Source organism: Schistocerca serialis, chromosome 8 (assembly GCF_023864345.2).
Source record: "Schistocerca serialis cubense isolate TAMUIC-IGC-003099 chromosome 8, iqSchSeri2.2, whole genome shotgun sequence".
Lineage (NCBI taxonomy): Eukaryota > Metazoa > Arthropoda > Insecta > Orthoptera > Acrididae > Schistocerca > Schistocerca serialis.
In genome coordinates this window covers 509,475,840-509,497,371 of record NC_064645.1, presented here as the reverse complement: position 1 = coordinate 509,497,371, position 21,532 = coordinate 509,475,840, and positions in this window count along the sequence as shown.

Below are 21,532 nucleotides of genomic sequence, written 5' to 3'. Positions count from 1 at the left end.
GAGGGGAGAGTGGGGGAGGGGGACAGTAGGAGGGGAGAGGGGAGAGGGGGAGGCATGTGGGTTTACCAGATGGGGAATATTAATTAATCAATTTAATTAAGTAGCCAATCAAACTGATATGAGTGAGAGGGAGCTATTCGAATAACTCTGAACTGATAGTGTACCTGTACCAGTGAGGGGGAGGAGGGTTGGAGGTTTCCTGAGAATTTCGGAGGTAGAGGAGGAGGGGAGGGGGAACATTAGGTTAAGGACCTGTCAATCAAAAGGAAGAATTATCCCGAGGGGATCATTATCTGTCAATCAAATGAGAACAATAGGATTGTCCCCAAGTGAATACTTGCCACTGATGTAGGCAACCCGCACTAACGAAATGTGCTCGTGTCCTTGCTTCCTTACTACTTTTATTTCATATCCCTATATTTTTATTCCTTCCCTAATATTTTTCTTTGGTTTACTTTACTGCCTCCTTAGTGCAGAAATGGAGTAACATCGGGGATATGCTACAACCCCATCCCATTCTCTTCTCCACCACTGTTACCATTTCACGCCCTGCTACTCTTATAACTGTCGCCTGTTTTCTGTACAAGTAGTATGTAACCTTTCGCTCCCTGTATTTTACCCCTGCTGCCTTCAGCATTTCGAAGAGTGTATTCCATTCAAGATTGTCAAAAGGTTTCTCTAAGTCTACAAAAGCTATGCCTTTTGTTAACCTATCTTACAAGTTAAATGATAGTGTCAGAACTGCCTCAGGTGCTCCTAAATTTCTCTGTGACCTACAGTGGTATTCCCTGAGGTCAGCTTCTAACGAGCTTCCTATCCTTCTGTAAAAAATTAGTGCGAGTATTTTGCAAACATGATTTATTAAATGGATAATTCGGTAATATTCACACCTATCAGCAACTGCTCTCTTTGGAATTGGAATGATTACATTTTTCTTGAAGTAAGGATATTGCCCTTGTTTCATATATCTCTGCGCCCCAGGTGGGATAGTTTTGTAATCACTGGCTCTCCCAGCCATATCAGTAACCCTGAGAGAATGTTGTCTACTCGAAGGACCTTGTTTCAGCTTAGATCTTTCAGTACCATGTCAAACCCTTTTCCGCAATATCAAATTTCCCACCTCATTTTCATGTATTCCCGCTTAAATTTCTATAATACTAGTGAACCCGTCAGTTATTCGCAGTTCCTAAATATGTATGGTATGGAAATTGGATATATATCCTCATCTCTTGCCTCCCTCTCTCTGTAATTTTTCCTCCCCACTCTCTCTTTGTCCATCTCCCCCTCCTCCCTCCTCTCTGTGTCTACCACCTCCTCCCCACTCTGTCCGCCTCCTCATAACCCCCATCTCACTCTCTATGTCCATTTCCTCAGCTGCTCTCCATCTGTCTCCTCGTTCCCCCGCTCTATGTCCATTTTCTCCCCTATCCCCTCTCGGTGGATCTTCCCTCTCTCTGACTTTGAGCTTCGTTCATTGTTATTCTGAACGAAATGTCGATTGTGAATGGAAGTTGGTTGAAAGGAATGGGTCAATCAGTTGGGATCATTGATATATGGGGTATGAGAGACTTCTCCTGCTGCTGGGTCTGCGAGGAAAGTAGCTTCAATGAGAGTATTTCGCACAGTTTTAATCTGCAAATGGATAGGATTTAAAAGTTTTGGACGATTTATATTGTGCAGTAGTACTCTAATCATAAGCCGATAACCCATAAATACAAATTTCTTGTTCCTGTTAAAATATATAACTTATGGCCATCTAAATGTTCATTAAGAGTAACATGTAAAAATATGAAGAAAACCGGTCACGAAATTTTCGATATTTTTGGTAACAACGTTAAACGACGACTTGTCTTTATAAAGCAGCATAGATTTTATGTATACATTTACATATCACATATACTTAAAAATGTGTAGTCCCTGGCCATCCGGAAGTTTTTTAGGATATTGTGTAAAAATCTGAAGTAAAGTGGTGAAAACTTTTTGTAATTTTTGGTTGCAACTATAAAAAGCCTTGTGTTTATATAGTAGTATGGAGGACCTGTATATTTGTTACGAAAAATGAAATTTAAATACAAGTAAAAAAAAAAAAGATACTCGTGGAACTGGAACCAGCAACTTTCTAACTACCAAATTTCTACGCTACTCTATCAGCTACCAGCTAACGATGATTACGCAAATTGGAAACAAATGGTTTGTACTTAAAGACTCTTGGAAATCTTCTAACATTTAAAGACCATATTTTCGAGTTAGATTGAGAACTGCGCCGTACTGCTTTAGGAAACTGATGTCCTGGCACTAACTTTCGAATCCTGTAAGTATGTATAAAATTGAAATACTGTTAGCTCGTACGGTTTCCTTATAAGACGACGAATGTCCAGCGATTTTTTCACTGGTCATCTTCACTGAAGCAAGCTCAGGGGAGGTCTGACAGCAAAAAGACAATATCCGTGTAGTTGGAATCTCATCAGTGAACAAAAGGATGAAACACTATCTGTCAATCGACCGGTAGAAAGTATTTATGCATCACTGAGTTCATTTGACAAACCACACATATGTCGCTCATGTGGAAAGTACTGGCGGTGTAGATTTGTGTAAAATATCTGTCCCTTTCTGTCCTCACTGATACTCGAATATCCCACACATGAAGTCATTATCCTTCTCCTTCAAAACATCATCAATCTTTGTCCGTTTGGATTTTCCTTTAATGGCTTACCCTTTTTGCTCAAAGAAAGTATTAAAGCGGAAAGGCCCAATCATCGAACAGCATACACGGAAGAGGAAGGAGAACTAAAACTGTATCTGCAAATGCCGATCGTTATACTCTCGAACTCTAAACCACAAACCTGACAAGTATTACACGTCATTCACTCCTTGGTGAAAGACGAAACAAGTTTTGTGACTCGAACTAACGACACCTTTCATCAGGCACCTTGTCACATATCAAAGGCAAAAAAGGAATAGGTGGCACTTGCTAGCACCAGATAGGAAGCCTTGTGTCACAAATACCGAGACATCAGTCGCGGACTAGATGTTAAATAAAAGTGGTGGTCCTACCTCTCAGATGACCACGTCGCCACCGTCCGTGACTGGAATCGTTAATGATACTCACCTGAAACAAAAATAAAGAGTTTTGCTTACTAGTTCAAGGGCAAGAAGCCCTAACTATACATGAAGCTGCTCTAATACTTGTGAGATACAATGGCATAATCAGGACTAACAATGTCTAAGAGCTTGCTTTAAGCCAAACCGGATTTTCATGGCTCCATATTGTTACTTCAGAGGTACGCACGATGAACGATTTTAAAGCATACGTGATGCAGCTACTGAAAGAAATATGAGTTGATTTGCACGCTCAAGTGGAAAAAGTAACAATGGTCACAGTTTGCGGATGTTTTTATCGAAAGGCGTACGAACACTACTCGATGCGCATCAGCATACATGTAAATGAAGACTAGAGTTCATAAAATGACATAAAGGAATCTGCTGCACAATTGTGGCTGCTCATTTTCTTCTTATAGCAAATACTCAAAGAACTTCCATGTATCTAGCATAGACCGAGCGAGGTGGCGCAGTGGTTGGCACACTGGGCTCGCATTCGGGAGGGCGAAGGTTCAAACCCGCGTCCGGCCATCCAGGTTTAGGTTTCTCGTGATTTTCCTAAATCACTCCAGGCAAATGCTGGGATGGTTCCTTTGAAATGGCGCGGCCGATTTCCTTCCCCATCCCTGATATAATTCGAGCTTGTGCTCCATCTAATAATATCGATGTCGACGGGACGTGAAACCCAATATTCTTTCGTCCCTTCCCTATCTAAGTTAGAGCCAGTTATATTCCATGCCATCAAAAGGTCAGAGTTAGCCTAAATCTCAATAAACAAGCATTGGGGGGGGGGGGGGGCAGAGGCGGGAGCCCCGTATTACCGTCACCGGCGAGGTCCAGGTGGAAATGGACTGTCGTATAGTCTCCTTGCGACGTGTTGTGAACCGTTCGCCTGTCCATAAACCTCCGCATGAGCTCTGATTTTTCTGATTTTTCTCGTCCTGATTATTTCGGGAGATAAACACTGAGATGACAGTAGTCATAGAACAGCGATATGTACATACACTAAAGGCGGTGGTATAGCGTACTTAAGGTGTAAAATGGCAGTGCATTACCGGACCTGTCATTTGTACTCAGGTGATTCATGTGAAAAGATTTCCGACGTGATTATGGCCGCTCGACGAGAATTAGAATTCGGACGTGGAATGGTAATTGAAGCTAGACGCATGGGACACTCCATTTCAATATCATTAGGGAATTCAATAGTCCGAGATCCACAGCGTGAAGAGCGTGCGCCTACAAATGTCAGGCATTACCTCTCACCACGGACAACGCTGTGGCAGACAGCCTTCACTTAACTATCCACAGCAGCTGCGTTTTCGTAGAGTTATCAGTGCTAACAGACACGCAAATAAAAAAAAACTATACTCCTCCCGAGCAGGCCATGAAGGCCCGACGGTACCGACCAGCCGTGTCATCCTCAGACCATAGGCGTCACTGGGTCCGACTATGGAGGGGCATGTGGTCAGCACACCGCTCTCCTGGCCTTAGTTTCCGAGACCGCAGCCGCTACTTCTTAATCAAGTACTCCTGTGGGACGTACGGCGAACGTATCCGTCAGGACGGTGCGACGAAATTTGGCGTCAACAGGCTATGGCAGGAGACGACCGACGTGATTGCCTTTGTGAACAGCACGATATCGACTGCAACACTTCTCCTGGGTTCGTGACCTTATCAGTTGGACACTAGACGACTGGAAAACCGTGGCCTGGTCAGATGGGTCTCGATTCCAGTTGGTAAGAGCTGATGGTAGGGTTCGAATGTGGCGCAGACCCCACGATGGCAGGGACCCAGGTTGTCAACAAGGCAATGTGCAAGCTGGTGGGGATTTGATAATGGTGTAAGCTGTGTTTACATGGAATGGACTGAGTCACTATTGGGTTCGGCTACTTAGAACCATTTTCAGCCGGTCATGAACAACGATGGTATTTTTATGGATGACAACGCACCATGTAATCAGCCCAGATCGTTCGCATGTCGTTTGAATAACATTCTGGACAGATTGACCCAATGATGTGGCCACGCAAATCGCCAGATGTGAATCCTACCGAACATTTATGGGAAGTAAGCGAGAAGTCAGTTCGCGCACAAGATCATTCATCGGTAATACTTTCGCAATTATGGACGGCTACAGAGGCAGCATGGCTCAATATTAAGGCAGGGGACCTCCAACGACTTGTTGAGCCCATGCCACGTCGACCTGCTGCGCAGCGCCGGGAAAAAGGTGGTCAGACACGAGAGTAGGAGGTATCCCATGATTTTTTGGTCACCGCAGTGTGCACACAAGGCACTAATATGGGGCGTCCAGCGAAAGTGTCCCCGAGACCAAAATTAAATATCTTGAAAACTAAGATCGATATACGAGTGGCCGGCCGCGGTGGTCTAGCGGTTCTAGGCGCGCAGTCCGGAACCGCGCGACTGCTAAGGTCGCAGGTTCGAATCCTGCCTCGGGCATGGATGTGTGTGATGTCCTTAGGTTAGTTAGGTTTAAGTAGTTCTAGGGGGCTGATCACCACAGTAGTTAAGTCCCATAGTGCTCAGAGCCATTTGAACCATTTTGATATACGAGTGCCAGAAACGGTAGGTTTACTGAGAAAGCTGTAAAAATTTTATACAGATGAGTCGAAACAGTTAGAGAAGCTGGTAACAGACGGCGTAGGAATCGCAATACGTAGTGCCTATAAAAAGCGCGCCGCAGCTCAGAACCATCAGTTCTACCGTTGAATCGTGAAAGGAGTTTAGCGTTGCGAAGGGAGAGGTTGAATCCTCTATTCTGCTGACGTGTTTTTCTCTTACTGGAATGTCAGAGGTCGGAATACAGTCCCACGGCAACAAGGTGAAGTTTTCAAACACTAGTTAATGTTGCAAAAGGACCCAATGCGAAACTATTCGCAAGCGCTTCGCCAAATTCCAACGAACAGGTAAAGGAAATGATGATCTAGTGGGGTATGTTGGCCCCAGACAAATTTTAATTACTCCTGATAATGTTGCAACGTTTTCTGGAATTATTCAGCAAAACTCAAGAAATCTGTCCGAAGATTTGCAGCAGAGGCCGATTTGAATCGTTACAGCAAGCCTAAAATACTGAGACAGAGCCTACGGACGTTTCCATTCAAAATCCAAAGTCATATCTGTACGAGCTGCGTCACATAGGGCTGACTCTGCGAACCAGATTCTCACTATGCTTGATAATGAAGGATTTAATACTGACTGCATATGGTTCACAGATGAAGCACATCTCCACCTGAATGGAGCAATGAATAAACAAAACTGGAGATTTTCAAGTTCCAAAAATCTCCATTTGTGTGAAGCAAAACCACTGTATTCTGTCTAAGTTAATGTGTGGGCTGTGGTACGCAGCAAAGGCATTATTGACCCTTTTTTCAAGCGAGAAACGATCACTAGCGAACGTTAGGTTGTAATTTTGCAATATGCCATACAGCAAGCGTTGAACAATCGACCAGACGCCGAGTGATATAACGCAAGATGGGGCAGACCACAACGGACCGAAAAATTTGTTTCACTTTCTTGATGAGTATTTCGGGAATTGAGTCACTGCATTGGAGTATTGGAAATGTACTGCGGTAAGGATGGATTGGCATCCACATTCGGCCAGTCCGACTCCTTGTGACTACATTTTGTGGGGCACATTGAAAGACACTGTCTACCAGAAGCATCCCACCACGCTGGAGGAACTTGACTCGGCTATCTGTGTGACATCTGAATGCATTTCCGTTGAGACACTGCAGGATGTGACGGCAAATTTCATTGCTCGTTTGTGCCGTCTCTGTACTGCAAGTGGTGGACATTGCGAAAAGATTGTGATGTGACTCCAAAGACTGATTACCAGAGGATGAGTTGCACAGCGTATAACGCCATCTCTTAGGAGCTTTTAGAACTACGCTGACGGAAAAAATGTCGCAACACCAACATGGGGACTTTGCGACCTAAACTAAAGTTATGTGAATATGGTGTCCGAAAGAACAGACATCACTGGTGATCTTGCAGCCGTTGAAGAATAAAATTACAGTGAAATGCAGACCTTTATAGCTCCTTATAGGGGTTGATAAATATCAACGGGGACAGTTGAAAAGCCGCTGGTGGCCGTTGGGTTCTAGGCGCTTCAGTCCAGAACCACGCAGGTTCGAATCCTGCTTCGGGCATGGATGTGTGTGATGTCCGTAGGTTAGTTAGGTTTAAGTAGTTCTAAGTTCTAGGGGACTGATCACCTCAGACGATAAGTCCCATAGTGCTCAGAGCTATTTGAACAGTTGAATATGTGTGCCTCGAACGGGACTCGAGCCCGGGATCTCCTGCTTACATGGCAGACGCTCTATCCGACTGAGCCATCAAGAACACAGAGGATAGTGCGACTGCGGGGACTTATCTCTGGCTTCCCGTGAGACCCACATTACCAACTTATTGTCCACACACTACCTTTGTAGTGCCCCAGCCCACTATACTCATTACTCGCGGCAGTCAATCCCTTAAGAGTTTGAGGAATGTATGTGCACTATGGGACTCAACATCTTAGGTCATCAGTCCCCTAGAACTTAGAACTACTTAAACCTAACTAACCTAAGGACATCACACAAATCCATGCCCGAGGCAGAATTCGAACCTGCGACCGTAGCAGTCCCGCGGTTCCGGACTGCAGCGCCTAGAACCGCACGGCCACCGCGGCCGGCATGTAAGTGCATCCCCACTGCAGATGATCATTGGCCGGTAACCCTCAGCTATACGAACATGGTGTCCGAAAGAAAAGACAATAAGTTAGAAATGTGGGTCTCACGGAAAGCGTGCGGCAGACACTAATGGCATCAGATAATATCAAGATTAACTGCTTTCCTGTACGCGGCCACATATCATTCGTCCCACACATCATTCGTCCATGAGAGGAGGGTCACGAGAGACAATAAGTCTGAAGATATGCGTTCGCAGACGTGTCGGCAGTGAATATGTGAAGAGCCCCGCCCACTTCAGAACACAGCGTAATTACGTACCACGCCAGAACGTTGTTATTACACAGTAAACTCGGCGCTCGAAGAATGGCTGTTATAATTATTAGCGGGGTCTGTAAGCAGCGAGCCTAATTTGCGAAATGTTTGTGGCTGGGGTCAACTGAAGTTACTGCCCGGGCCACCACGGTTAAGTACGCGGCTGCGGCCCAAGATAGCTATCTACAGGAAGACGTAGGCTGGGGAGCCACAGTCTGCGTCTCGCTACCTGAGCGATTGGGTCAGCCGTGAGTTACAGCAAAGAGGCTTCTTACTAGGAGGCCGTCTAGGGCGGCGGTTGATCACCGAATTACTAGCATTCACCAACACAAGAAGGTCCCTCAGCTTCAACTTTCTCAATTGCGAAAGTGATGGCGGTGCAGAATGTTGTGCGCAAACTGACCTCTCGGTTAAGTGCCAAATGCTCGATGGGACGTACGTCTAACCAACTGCGAACTATTGTGAGCCAGAGACATGGCGCATTGTCATCCACAAAAAATCCATCGTTGTTTGGGAATGCGCAGACCATGAATGGCTGCAAATGGTCTCCAAGTAGCCGAAAATAACCCTTCCCAGTCAACGATTGGTTCAACTGGACCAGTGGATCCAGTCCATTCCATGTAAAGACGGCTCACTCCATTATGCAGCCACCACCAACTTGCACAGCGCCTTGCTGACATGGACTTTGTGAGGTCTGAGGCACACTCTAATCTTACCGTAAGTTCTTATCAACTGAAATTGGGAGTCATCTGACCAGGCCATGGTTTACCAGCATAGTGTACAAACGATACGGTCACGAGCTCTGAAGAGGCGCTGCAGGCGACGTCGCGCCGGTCGTCTGCTGCCGTAGCCCATTAACACCGTATCTCGCGGCACTGTACTGATGTATACGTTCGTCTTGCGTCACACATTGATTTTTTGATTGCTTGCCTTTCAGCACTGACAATTCTAGGCAAACGCCGCTGCTCCCGATCGTTAAGTGAGGCCGTCGGCCACGGCGTTGTCTCCGGTGAGAAGGTAATGCCTGAAATTTGGTACCCTCGGCACACTCTTAACACTGTACAGTTTGGAATATTGAATTCCCTAACTATTTCGGAATGGAATGTCCCATGCGTCTAACCTACAAGTACCGCCTTCAGAGTCTGTTAACTCCCGTCGTGCGGCCACAATGACGTCGGAAATCTTGTCACAGGCAACACCAGAGCACAAATGACAGCTCCGCCAATGCAGTCCTCTTTTATACCTTACGCACGCGATATAACCGCCATCTGTATACATGCGCATTGTTGTCCCATGACTTTTGTTACCTCGCTGTATTAGTAAACGCGACACTCTAACGCGATGTGATTTTAGAAATAAAATCAACTTGTCTGCAATCCGATGATTGGTACGAATATCGTAATTACTATCCTTGGCTTCGAGCTATAGGATACGGCGGTCCTTCTCCTCTGCGACTCTTGAATCACGTAACTCACAGGCCGTGGTATATATGGCTCCACTAGTGAAACGGGAAGACTTTTTAGTTAGCAGTGAGACGCAGCAAGGAAGTGAGGTGATAAACTGGTGCTCACCATTTGCATGGCTTACCATTACTTTACGGCTGACAGCTACGAAGGAAGCGATAGGATGACGTTCACGAAGACGCGGCTCGCATTCAGCTAATGCAACGACACATGCAGATGCATCTATCACCCGCTGTTGTTAGATCTTCTCCAACGCCACCATAGCACATGCACCATGCTGCAGCACAGTCTTACGCGTACAGTGTTACATACAAGGTCTATATAGGGCAAAGACCTTGTAAAAAATAACTAGACTCACTGATGGCGCTGCAGTCGCGGGATAATTTGAACCTTCGGCTGGACGCCATTATAGTGGTTGTAGTCTGTTGTGTTGTGTAGTATTGTTGTTTATGAAGACCCTGATTCAACATTGTATATTTGTTGGGGCGTACATACAGTATTTGTTACTCGTAATTCTACTGTCTGTACGTTCCAATCAAAAGAAGTACAACGGTGAAGAGTTGTGCAGCGATTAATTGTACAAATAAATTCGAGAAAGGAACGAATATTGCATTTCACAGGTATATGGATATTTTAAGTTGTTTAGTATGTCAGTGCACTTGCTTAATAAATGCTTTTGTAACATGGTATTAGCATAATGTCTGTGCATCTATTTGCAGGTTTCCTTTCTCAAAACCACAGCTGTTACAAAATTGGTTACACGCTGTCAGGAGGCAAGATTTCCGACGGACAGAATACCATTTAATATGTTCTGATCATTTTGAAGAAAGTTGGCTGATCGGTAGTGTTTTCATGGTCTAGGTTAGGTTGAAACTTGATAATTTGGTCGTGAGTTGCCAAAGCACTATGCCATATATAACGCACTTCTCGTCATAAAATCTAAAGCAAGGTAGAGTCAGAAAATATCTATTAATATAGTGGGCAAATCTTCGAGTATTTTGATGCATTTTGCTTACATCTATCGTAAATGAACTACGAAAAATGCTAGGGGTCAGGGTAAATAACTTTTAGCTACGGCAGATTCCATGTAGTATGTTAGATAAATTCATAAACAGTGACTAGTTGCTGTTTGTTCATAAATTAAAAAGTATATTGTAGTAACGTACTTAAATGAGGCATTATGTTTGTGGCCTAACTCAAGGGAAGGCATTTTATAACCAAAAGCGATGTATAAACATTCGAGATCCGCGCGTAAGTTTACCACTCTAATGGCCGTCGCTCAGGTATTCAATTTGTCCGCTCTTCACAGTCGACCACTCGTGCGGTTGTGGGGGCCTGATATAGGGAAGGGCTAGACAGCAATGTTCCTTATCGAGCCGCCATATTGGGGCTAGAGCAGACGACACAGTGTATGTCGCTAGGGTTCAAATGGCTCTGAGCACTATGCGACTTAACTTCTGAGGTCATCAGTCGCCTAGAACTTAGAACTCATTAAACCTAACTAACCTAAGGACATCACACACATCCATGCCCGAGGCAGGATTCGAACCTGCGACCGTAGTGGTCGCTCGGCTCCAGACTGTAGCGCCTAGAACCGCACGGCCACTCCGGCCGGCTATGTCGCTAGGGAAGAGAGCGGTTGCTTTGGGAAATTATTATCATTCCAAAAACAGTTTGCCTTTTTTGTTGGAAATTATATATTTAAGTTAAAAAATAAAATGCTGAGTATGTATAAGACAAATATGGCTCATTTCGTTTGAGTAAAACGGTATGCCTTCGTAAACGTTTGTATCTGGTCAGTGTAAACACTTGACAAGGAAATCTGACGCAGCATTATCACAATCAAGCCGTGACCATCACGTCTGCTACAGAAGTCGCTGAACGAATAGTTACATATGCTGTGCGTTATTACAGGTGCTATCTTTACACAGAGAAAGTTTTGTCGGCATGTGCATATGAAAACAGCACCATTTTCAAACGATTAGTTTTGAGGATATTAAAAGTACAGAGTTTAATTTACCGTTTATGACTTTTATACCTGTACTGTATTCTGAGTGAACAAACTATGTTATGTATCAGGGAAAATCACTAGTAACTCATTATGTGAGAAGTTGACTCGTTCCGTCTGCCTAAATACAAGAAACTGATGAAAAACAATGCTAGCAGGCGAAACAAATCTGGCCAGAAAAGCTCACTAGGCGTTCCATTCCACTGACAACACCCCTCAGACATTTTTTATTAATAATATTGTGCTTCAGTGATTGAAAGACAGGAAACAATTACACACTATTTAAGCATAACACATAGCTTTATGTTCCCCAGATACCTTTGGGGAAAGCAGAATTTTGTTAATGAAAAGGCCTTTTCCCTTCCAATGTAATACAATTTACTAATTGTATCTTTAGCCAAACGTCATACATATCAGTATTGCAGTGAGAATGAATATGGTCGCATTCTGTATAACCGAGACGCCTCATAATTTTTTTTTTTCACTGCTTCAAACAAAACCAATATTGAAACTGACCGATGGATCACGATTAAGAAAAGGTTAACAATGAAGAAAGGCTACGCCGCTCCACTTGGAGTTTAACGGCAAACTCAGCTCGAATCAAAAGAAGCGTCGTCCGTCTCTAGGCTGCCTTGCATTATCTTTCGGCATCGTATATGTTCAGGTTCACGACGGAACAGCAAGGAACGGGGAATGACCCGCGCCCTGTAATCTGCTCAAGTGATTTTAGAAACGCGTGGGACAGTTTATCAGATGACCCGTCGTGCAATGTAAAATCAGTTTCCTTGTGCTCCCACACAACTACCGATTTTGGAAGCTGATTGCATCTCGTTACCAAAGAGGTTATTATCAAGGGAGCAATTCTGGCCGAAATTGGGCAGCGATTGGAATGGACGCGATGCAGCCCCACACTACTCAGTAATGGCAGCGCTGCAGTGGAGAAGTCATGGCGGAATTAACTACGAAAGACCTCCGGCTGCGGAAATATTTTCTGGGTGCGGAAGATTTACCCATTTACTTCATTCGTAGATTTTTTGGTGTAGATAAAAACGTCTACTTCATGTCGGCATTCCTCTGAAGGCGGTCCCGAAGAGAATGCCAACGGTAGATCGTTACATGTTGCTGAATCGGACAAGAAGTTCATACAACAGGTACGATTGACCCAATAGCAAATAAAGATAGCTTGAGCGCGCGTTGTCTATTTTTTGTACGGGCCTGAAATTCGTCATCATTTCTTTATGACATGTCCTAACATTGTCAACGAAACATAAATTTTGGTAGAGATTTGCCTCGTCGGTGTGGCCGAGCGGTTCTAGGCGCTTCAGTCTGGAACCGCGTGACCACTACGGTCGCAGGTTCGAATCCTGCCTCGGGCTTGGATGTGTGTGATGTTCCTTAGGTTAGTTAGGTTTAAGTAGTTCTGAGTCTAGGGCACTGATGACCTCAGATGTTAAGTTCCAAAGTGCTCAGAGCCATTTGAACCATTTTTTTTAGAGATTTGCGATCTTGGTAGCACTTAGAGAACAGTTCGGTCTGTGTCATATAAAACCAAGCCAAACGTAAGAAAAAAATTGCCAACGGTTTGACGATAATCACACGTATACAAAGACGTACGTAGCAAAAGAAAAGCAATAGATACAAGTAATTCATCAGACTAGCGCGAACTAGTAACAGAGGTGCTGGACTGAACCATCGGTGGTGAATCACCAAGCCTAGCTAATTAGAATGGTGTCTGTTCCATCGAGAATGTCCGAAAGAACGAACACTGCGCATTCATATAAATGATTCGCCTCGATTGGCAATTAATCCGCAACCTTCAGTGCAGATGCGCTTACGTTCGACCTCCAGTTGAGATTTAAAAATAATGAGCATGGAGGACATGGGTCAGCCGGGGAGCGTACCGAGATAGTCCGTGCAAACGCGATAAACACGGTGTCCGGCTGGCGCAGTGGTTAACCAACTGCGTGGTAAGCAGCAGATCCCGGGTTCGAATCCCGGTCCGGCAAAAAGTTGCGTTGCAGCTAATATCATTAGTTCCTTCCCTTTCCTTTCTCCCCTTCCCCCTCCGTTCATCTTCATTTACTCGAAGCCTAGCTAAATTTTTCAGTCTCCATAAGTGCGTTATTTATGTCGTAAATAAGACCAACCTGTAGGTGCCAGTTCACAGGACTGAGCAGCCTAACAACAGCTTCTCAACATTTTTGTTCTTTGCTCATACATCTGTCTCTCAAAACAAAACTTCAGTTCATGAATAAATATGGTACTAGAAACAAGAATGAACTTCAGGAACCCTAGTCCTCTACAATTTTGGTCCACAAAGGTGTCCGTCATTTAGCAACCCACACTTGCAATAAGTTGCCAGCAATCATAAAAGGCTTGACAACTAATATGAGAGGACTAAAGGATTTATTTTTGGTAATTCCTCCCAGAATTTCTTATAAGAATCAAACGATTATTGGAAACACGCTCTCAGAATTTCAACAGTACACGGAAGAGATGACCGGACCTCGTTGACTGGAACAGGTGAAATCCGCTTCTCCGTGAAGGCAGAAGATGACGGCGGCGCCGGCATCTCGTGGTCGTGCGGTAGCGTTCTCGCTTCCCACGCCCGGGTTCCCGGGTTCGATTCCCGGCGGGGTTAGGGATTTTCTCTGCCTCGTGATGGCTGGGTGTTGTGTGATGTCCTTAGGTTAGTTAGGTTTAAGTAGTTCTAAGTTCTAGGGGACTGATGACCTAAGATGTTAAGTCCCATAGTGCTCAGAGCCATTTGAACCATTTTTGATGACGGCGGCGATGATAATGATGATGGTAACTGATGAAGAAGAAGAAGAAGAAGAAGAAGAAGAAGACGAAGAAGAAAAAGCACTCTCGTAGCGTCTATCACTTGAGTTTGTTGGACATCTCCATACCGCTCCCGCTCTTACTACACGATCTCGTGGCGAAACGTGCCGGTCTGCGTTGGGTCTTTTCCGTCTCTCTCATCAATACGACCTGATAAGTGTCCCAGACATGAGCATTCAATAGAATCGGCCGAACGAGTCTTTCGTAAGACACTCCTGTGGATGAATCGTCTTTGTGGCCTTTAGTCCGAAAACTGGGATGATGCAGCTCTCCACGCTGTTCTTTGCTATGTAAGCATCTTCATCTCCGAATAACTACTGCAATCTACAGCCATTTGAACACGCTTACGGTACTCTTCCATTTAATAATCTATCCTTGGGGTCCGTCCACAAAATGATATTAAAATCTGTGCGCCATTGGTTGTCACACTCCACACAGACAGGCCTATGACATTCAAACCCACCGGTATTTGAGGCCAGGAAAAGTTTGCTATTTTCCATGCTTATAAAATCGCTCTCGACGATATCCAGTCGTTGAAGAGGTGACGCAGTCACCTATTCGGACTGTTTCCTGTGGAATTAAACGCATATGATCGCCTATACATACCTCTCCGTCCAACACATACACGCTTATGTACGTTCTCGCTATGTATTTTGAACCCAGCAATGATAATGGAAATTCTTTGCGGAGTTATTACTGGTTGCAGACGCTGTGGCCTGGTGTTTTCTTCTGTTTGCGGAGCTCGGTTGTATAGTTGGAAACGCCTAGTTTTGTTAGTTTCTGACTTCTCTCTCATAATTACTTGTAATTGGGGACCTCCGCTGCGGAGTGCGAAGACTATACAGGGAGCTTTAATGACACAAACAGCAGGATCCAAAGCAAAAAGCCGCTGCTGCTAATTCTACCTTCAGTAGTGCTTGCAGACTAGTACCAGCGTTTATAGTTCCTTATAGAGGAAGGCTTACTGTGTTCGGAAGATTAATCAAAGCTTAATTATGTATTATAGATTATTTATTTCATTCACAGCTGCGAGATGACCGCTTTCGGTCGTGGAAACTAATGTTGTCTTCTCTCTTGAGGTTCTGTTCAGAAGGGAAGGATGCAGAATACTGTATAATTTCTTGTGTAAATTCCAGCTATTTCCATCGATTACAACAGCGGTTCTCAAACCTTCTGTTGGCAACGGAACTCTTAGGAAATACTAAATATTTTACGGATCCCTAAAATAGACAACGCCAGGTTTCATGTTCGTTCTTTAATTACAATCATTTAATGAAATTCTTACAGTAACAGGCACATAATACATTACTGACGCCTACAAAAATAAACAAAATAATATACAATAAGACAAAACTGAAAACAACAGTGTACTGATTTCACTGTAAATTGATAAATTGTTTCCATTTAATGGGAAATATGGAGAAGTTCTTTTTTTTAATTTTTCACCAATTATTTAATGTCAGACTCGATAGAAGAGAGTTGAAGATGCATGCCAGGTTCAGCATTCCAGTCTATTCAGTATTTTGTCTTCGCGGCTCCATATGCTGAGATTGTCGTTTCACTGAAGTATGTAGTTGGGAACGGGAGAAGAAAAGTCAGAGCCTATGTGGCAAGTTATGGATATTCATTACCAGCCCTGCACCAACAATCATCAAGTCACTTCATTTTGAACAATAATTCCATGCTTGAATCTGATGTCATTTCTAAAATCGAGTCACAGATTTGATTTGACATATTTTCTAGCTTATGCAATTTCAGTACAAAAGCATTCTGAATCTATGTATTCATTTTCAGTTTTATATTCTGCTCTTCACGAAAATAAGTCCGAAAAGATGAGCGCATATCATGGAGACATTGCATCAAATTCTTCGAATATTTCATTTGGTAACTTTGCTGCCTCACCAAGGGGCTAATTCAGTGTTAAAAAGCTTTGTAGTTCTCCTTTTCTACTGCAAATAATCCAAAATTCTTATTCTTTAAGGTGGTTATTTTGTTATTAGTATTGAAAACTGATGTCTGTTTTCTCGTAGATAGATCTAATTCATCTATTTTTCCATATATATCAGCCAAAAAAACGTGGTCTGAACCAGGTCACATCACTCGAACGGACTTTTAAATAAAAGAAATTTCAGTCATAAAAGCTTGTAATTTAGCTCTTAATTCGAATAATCTTGTTGAAGCCTTACCCCGAGATAACCATCCAACCTCCGTGTGGAGCAGTAGTATTTTATGTCTCCTCCCATAATCTTCATAGAACACTCAAAACAATCGGCACTGAAGAGGGTGTGATTTAACGTGATTGATTATTTTTACTGCTTCATCAAGAACCAGTTTTAAATTTGGCGGCATCTTCTTCATCGCGAGTGGACGTCTATGCAGTATACAATGGGTGAATGTTTGGCACTTTACTATTTAAGATAATTCTCATTTACTGTTCCGTCTCAGCTGCATTTTTTAAAAAATTCGATTACATGTTTCGAACTCTCTGGATTATTTTCAGATCTAAGTAATTCCATCATCAACCCGTCTTGTCTACTCGCAGCAACATAACGGAGTACTCTGATATGTTGTTCTGAGTAGACAAGACAAGACTATTATGTCGACTATAACCGTCCGTTGTGACCGAGCGGTTCTAGGCGCTTGAGTCTGGAACCGCGCGACCGCTACGGTCGTAGGTTCGAATCCTGCCTCGTGCATGGATGTTTGTGATGTCCTTAGGTGAGTTAGGTTTAAGTAGTTCTACGTTCTAGGGGACTGATGACCTCAGATGTTAAGTCCCATGGCTCAGAGCCATTTGATTTTTATGTCGACTATAGTGACTTTATTAGTGATACTGCCCCCATTGTTTTACCAGTCGTTGCCTCGACTCCATCTGTACAAATTTTTCAATCGAGATGGTTTATTTCATAAATTTGTTAATCGTATTAAAACTGTCTTTTCCTGTAGTGTTAGCTAAGAGCGATGCGGACATGAGTAAGTCTTCTTCGAGTGAATGTTTATATGGATATCGTACAATTATTAGCAAGACACCCAGTCCAGCACCATCAACTGACTCATCCATTTGCAAGACGAATTTGTTGTGTTCACGGCGACTAACTAGTTCTTGTATGATACAGGCTGTGAGATGGTTAATTTAATGCGGAACAGTGTGGTTCAAAAACAGCTCTGTAGGAAGACGCTTTGCAGATCTTTCATCGAGCACACATTGTGTTATGTCAGAAACACATGTTTTTATTAAATTCTCTGCGATAGTGCGCAATTCGCCCGCTTGTACATTGCGACAGCTGACCAAGTTCGTTATCTCCGTGGCTTTTTCATTCACTGTTTGGGTGACACACTTCATAGATTTTTCAATTCCTAATAGCTGTTCTTTCTTACGTATAACTCCACAATAAGCGTGAATCCCTTGAGACGTACTTTCCTGACGAGCAGAATACAAAACTGAAAATGAATTCATCGATTCAGAATTCTTTTGTACCGAATTTACAGAAGCCAGAAAATATGTCACACGAAACCTGTGAATCCTTTTTAGAAATGACTTCAGACTCAAGCAAGGCATCATTGTCTAAAATAGTGTCACTTGATGATTCTTGGTGCAGGATTAGTGATTAACAACCACGAGCTGCCATACAGGCTCTGACTGTTCTTCTCCAGTTCCAGCAACGCAAGTGAAACTCCCCATCGCATCCCCCTCAGATTAAGTGGTAAAATGGCCCAGTGGATGGCGCGTCACAAACTGAACACAGATCAAGCATGAAAACAGGAAGAAGCTGTACTGAACTGTGAAAAATGAAGCAAAATGGAAACAGTGAACGGTCCGAGCTCACGGTGTGAAACATCGAGCGAATTGCAAGAATCACGGCGTCGTGGTTGTGTGGTTACGCTGTTGGACTGTAGACTGGGAGATCCATGTCCAAATCTTCCTCGGGTCCGATTTTTTTCACAAAATTATGAATTTTCCGTCCAGTCATTGACGTGACTGTTGCCTTTTTATAGTCATGGCAATTGTCATACAATACATTGTTTATAGAATATGAGTCATGTGGTAAGAATACATTCCCGTCGCAAGTAAATGTGATGAACAGTGAGAGCAGGCGAGATGCCGCATAGACCTCTCACAAAACCGAAATCAACAAAAAATCGGGTGTGAACTATGTTACAACAGAGGAATTCAAGAGCAAACACGTCCAAGATGGAACCCAAGTGTCATAAAATGTGGCGCTTCTGTAGAACAAATGGGAGGTACGTAAGTTTGGAGGCCCCCTGCTGACACCTCGCTGTTGCAAACGGACGTTACACCACGGCATAGACATAAATCTGAATACTGCGAACAGAAACGACAATGGCCGGACGGACAGTTCAGTTCACAATTTTGTGAAAAAAATAAGGCACGAGGTTGATCTGAACACGGGTCTCTCCCTTCGCAGTCCAACACCGTGACCACATAACCACGTCTCCGTGGCTATTCAAATTAGCTCGATGTTGCACATCTTGAGCTTAAACCGTTCACTGTTTCTACACTCCTGGAAATTGAAATAAGAACACCGTGAATTCATTGTCCCAGGAAGGGGAAACTTTATTGACACATTCCTGGGGTCAGATACATCACATGATCACACTGACAGAACCACAGGCACGTAGACACAGGCAACAGAGCATGCACAATGTCGGCACTAGTACAGTGTATATCCACCTTTCGCAGCAATGCAGGCTGCTATTCTCCCATGGAGACGATCGTAGAGATGCTGGATGTAGTCCTGTGGAACGGCTTGCCATGCCATTTCCACCTGGCGCCTCAGTTGGACCAGCGTTCGTGCTGGACGTGCAGACCGCGTGAGACGACGCTTCATCCAGTCCCAAACATGCTCAATGGGGGACAGATCCCGAGATCTTGCTGGCCAGGGTAGTTGACTTACACCTTCTAGAGCACGTTGGGTGGCACGGGATACATGCGGACGTGCATTGTCCTGTTGGAACAGCAAGTTCCCTTGCCGGTCTAGGAATGGTAGAACGATGGGTTCGATGACGGTTTGGATGTACCGTGCACTATTCAGTGTCCCTCGACGATCACCAGTGGTGTACGGCCAGTGTAGGAGATCGCTCCCCACACCATGATGCCGGGTGTTGGCCCTGTGTGCCTCGGTCGTATGCAGTCCTGATTGTGGCGCTCACCTGCACGGCGCCAAACACGCATACGACCATCATTGGCACCAAGGCAGAAGCGACTCTCACCGCTGAAGACGACACGTCTCCATTCGTCCCTCCATTCACGCCTGTCGCGACACCACTGGAGGCGGGCTGCACGATGTTGGGGCGTGAGCGGAAGACGGCCTAACGGTGTGCGGGACCGTAGCCCAGCTTCATGGAGACGGTTGCGAATGGTCCTCGCCGATACCCCAGGAGCAACAGTGTCCCTAATTTGCTGGGAAGTGGCGGTGCGGTCCCCTACGGCACTGCGTAGGATCCTACGGTCTTGGCGTGCATCCGTGCGTCGCTGCGGTCCGGTCCCAGGTCGACGGGCACGTGCACCTTCCGCAGACCACTGGCGACAACATCGATGTACTGTGGAGACCTCACGCCCCACGTGTTGAGCAATTCGGCGGTACGTCCACCCGGCCTCCCGCATGCCCACTATACGCCCTCGCTCAAAGTCCGTCAACTGCAACTGCACATACGGTTCACGTCCACGCTGTCGCGGCATGCTACCAGTGTTAAAGACTGCGATGGAGCTCCGTATGCCACGGCAAACTGGCTGACACTGACGGCGGCGGTGCACAAATGCTGCGCAGCTAGCGCCATTCGACGGCCAACACCGCGGTTCCTGGTGTGTCCGCTGTGCCGTGCGTGTGATCATTGCTTGTACAGCCCTCTCGCAGTGTCCGGAGCAAGTATGGTGGGTCTGACACACCGGTGTCAATGTGTTCTTTTTTCCATTTCCAGGAGTGTATTTTGCTTCTTTTTTCACAGGTCACTACACCTTCTTCCTGTTTTCGTGCTTGATCTGTGTCGAGTTTTTGAAGGACTATCCACTGGGTCATCTTACCACTAAATCTGGTGAAGCAGCGACGGGGAGTTTCCCTTGTAAGTAGATGCAGCTGCAAAGACAATATACCGCAACAGACTGGTTGTTGAACCTGATAAGCGTCTTCAGCTCTCTTCTATTAAGTCTGACATTAAACCGTTGGCCGTATCTTTCTCTGTTCCCAGGAGCAGCCAATACGTAACGTCCATCTAGTGTATTTACAATCCACCACAGCGGACCTCATGCTAGGCGCCATATTAGCTAGATTCTCGTACTGAGCGCTCACGCTCTCGTGAGTAGAGGTAAGAGCCTCTAATATGGAGGGTGACATTCACTGTTCGGAGGATGTTATCTGCTTTCGTAATTTAAGCAATCGGAAAATAAGCCGCCGGTCCGCAGTCTGCTGCTATACGTCAACATAATACCGCCTAAATGCTGAAAGGCTGGGTACCACGCCGTCACATTCCACTGTTGCTTGTTACTTCTTGAAGGGTCGTGTCTCTCGTCGCTCTCACCATTGCACCTTTTTGTTGTTGTCGCCAGCGGAAAACTGGTTTGATGAAGCTTTGTGGGTTCTTCATCTCGGCATAACTACTGCTTCTGTTGTCAAGCCCTGGACTTCCTCTAGAATTTATAGCTAACCCCCCCCCCCCCCCCCCCCCCACTTTCTTTCATGTTTGACGTTTCCTTGAGCCTAAGGATGAGATCTGTCAACCGATTTCTTCTTTTAACCCTGTTGTTTCATATATGACTTTTCTCCTCAATCTGATTCCGTACCTTCTCGTTAGTTATCCGATCTACCCATCTAACCTTCAGCATTTTTCTGTAGCGCCACTTTTCGAAAGCTTCTGTTCTCTTCTTGTCTGAATTCACTTCCGTATATGCCTACGCTCCAAATACCTTCAGAAAAGTCCTCTCATTTAAGTTCATGCTCCGTGTCAACAAATTTCTCTTTTTCAGGAATGCTTGTCTTGCTACAGTCAGTCTGCTTTTTATGCCCTCTACTTCGGCTAACGTCAGCTATGTTGCAACTCAAATAACAAAACAAATCATTTCCTCATCTAATTCCCTTAACATCACTGTACGTACTGAATAGGGTACT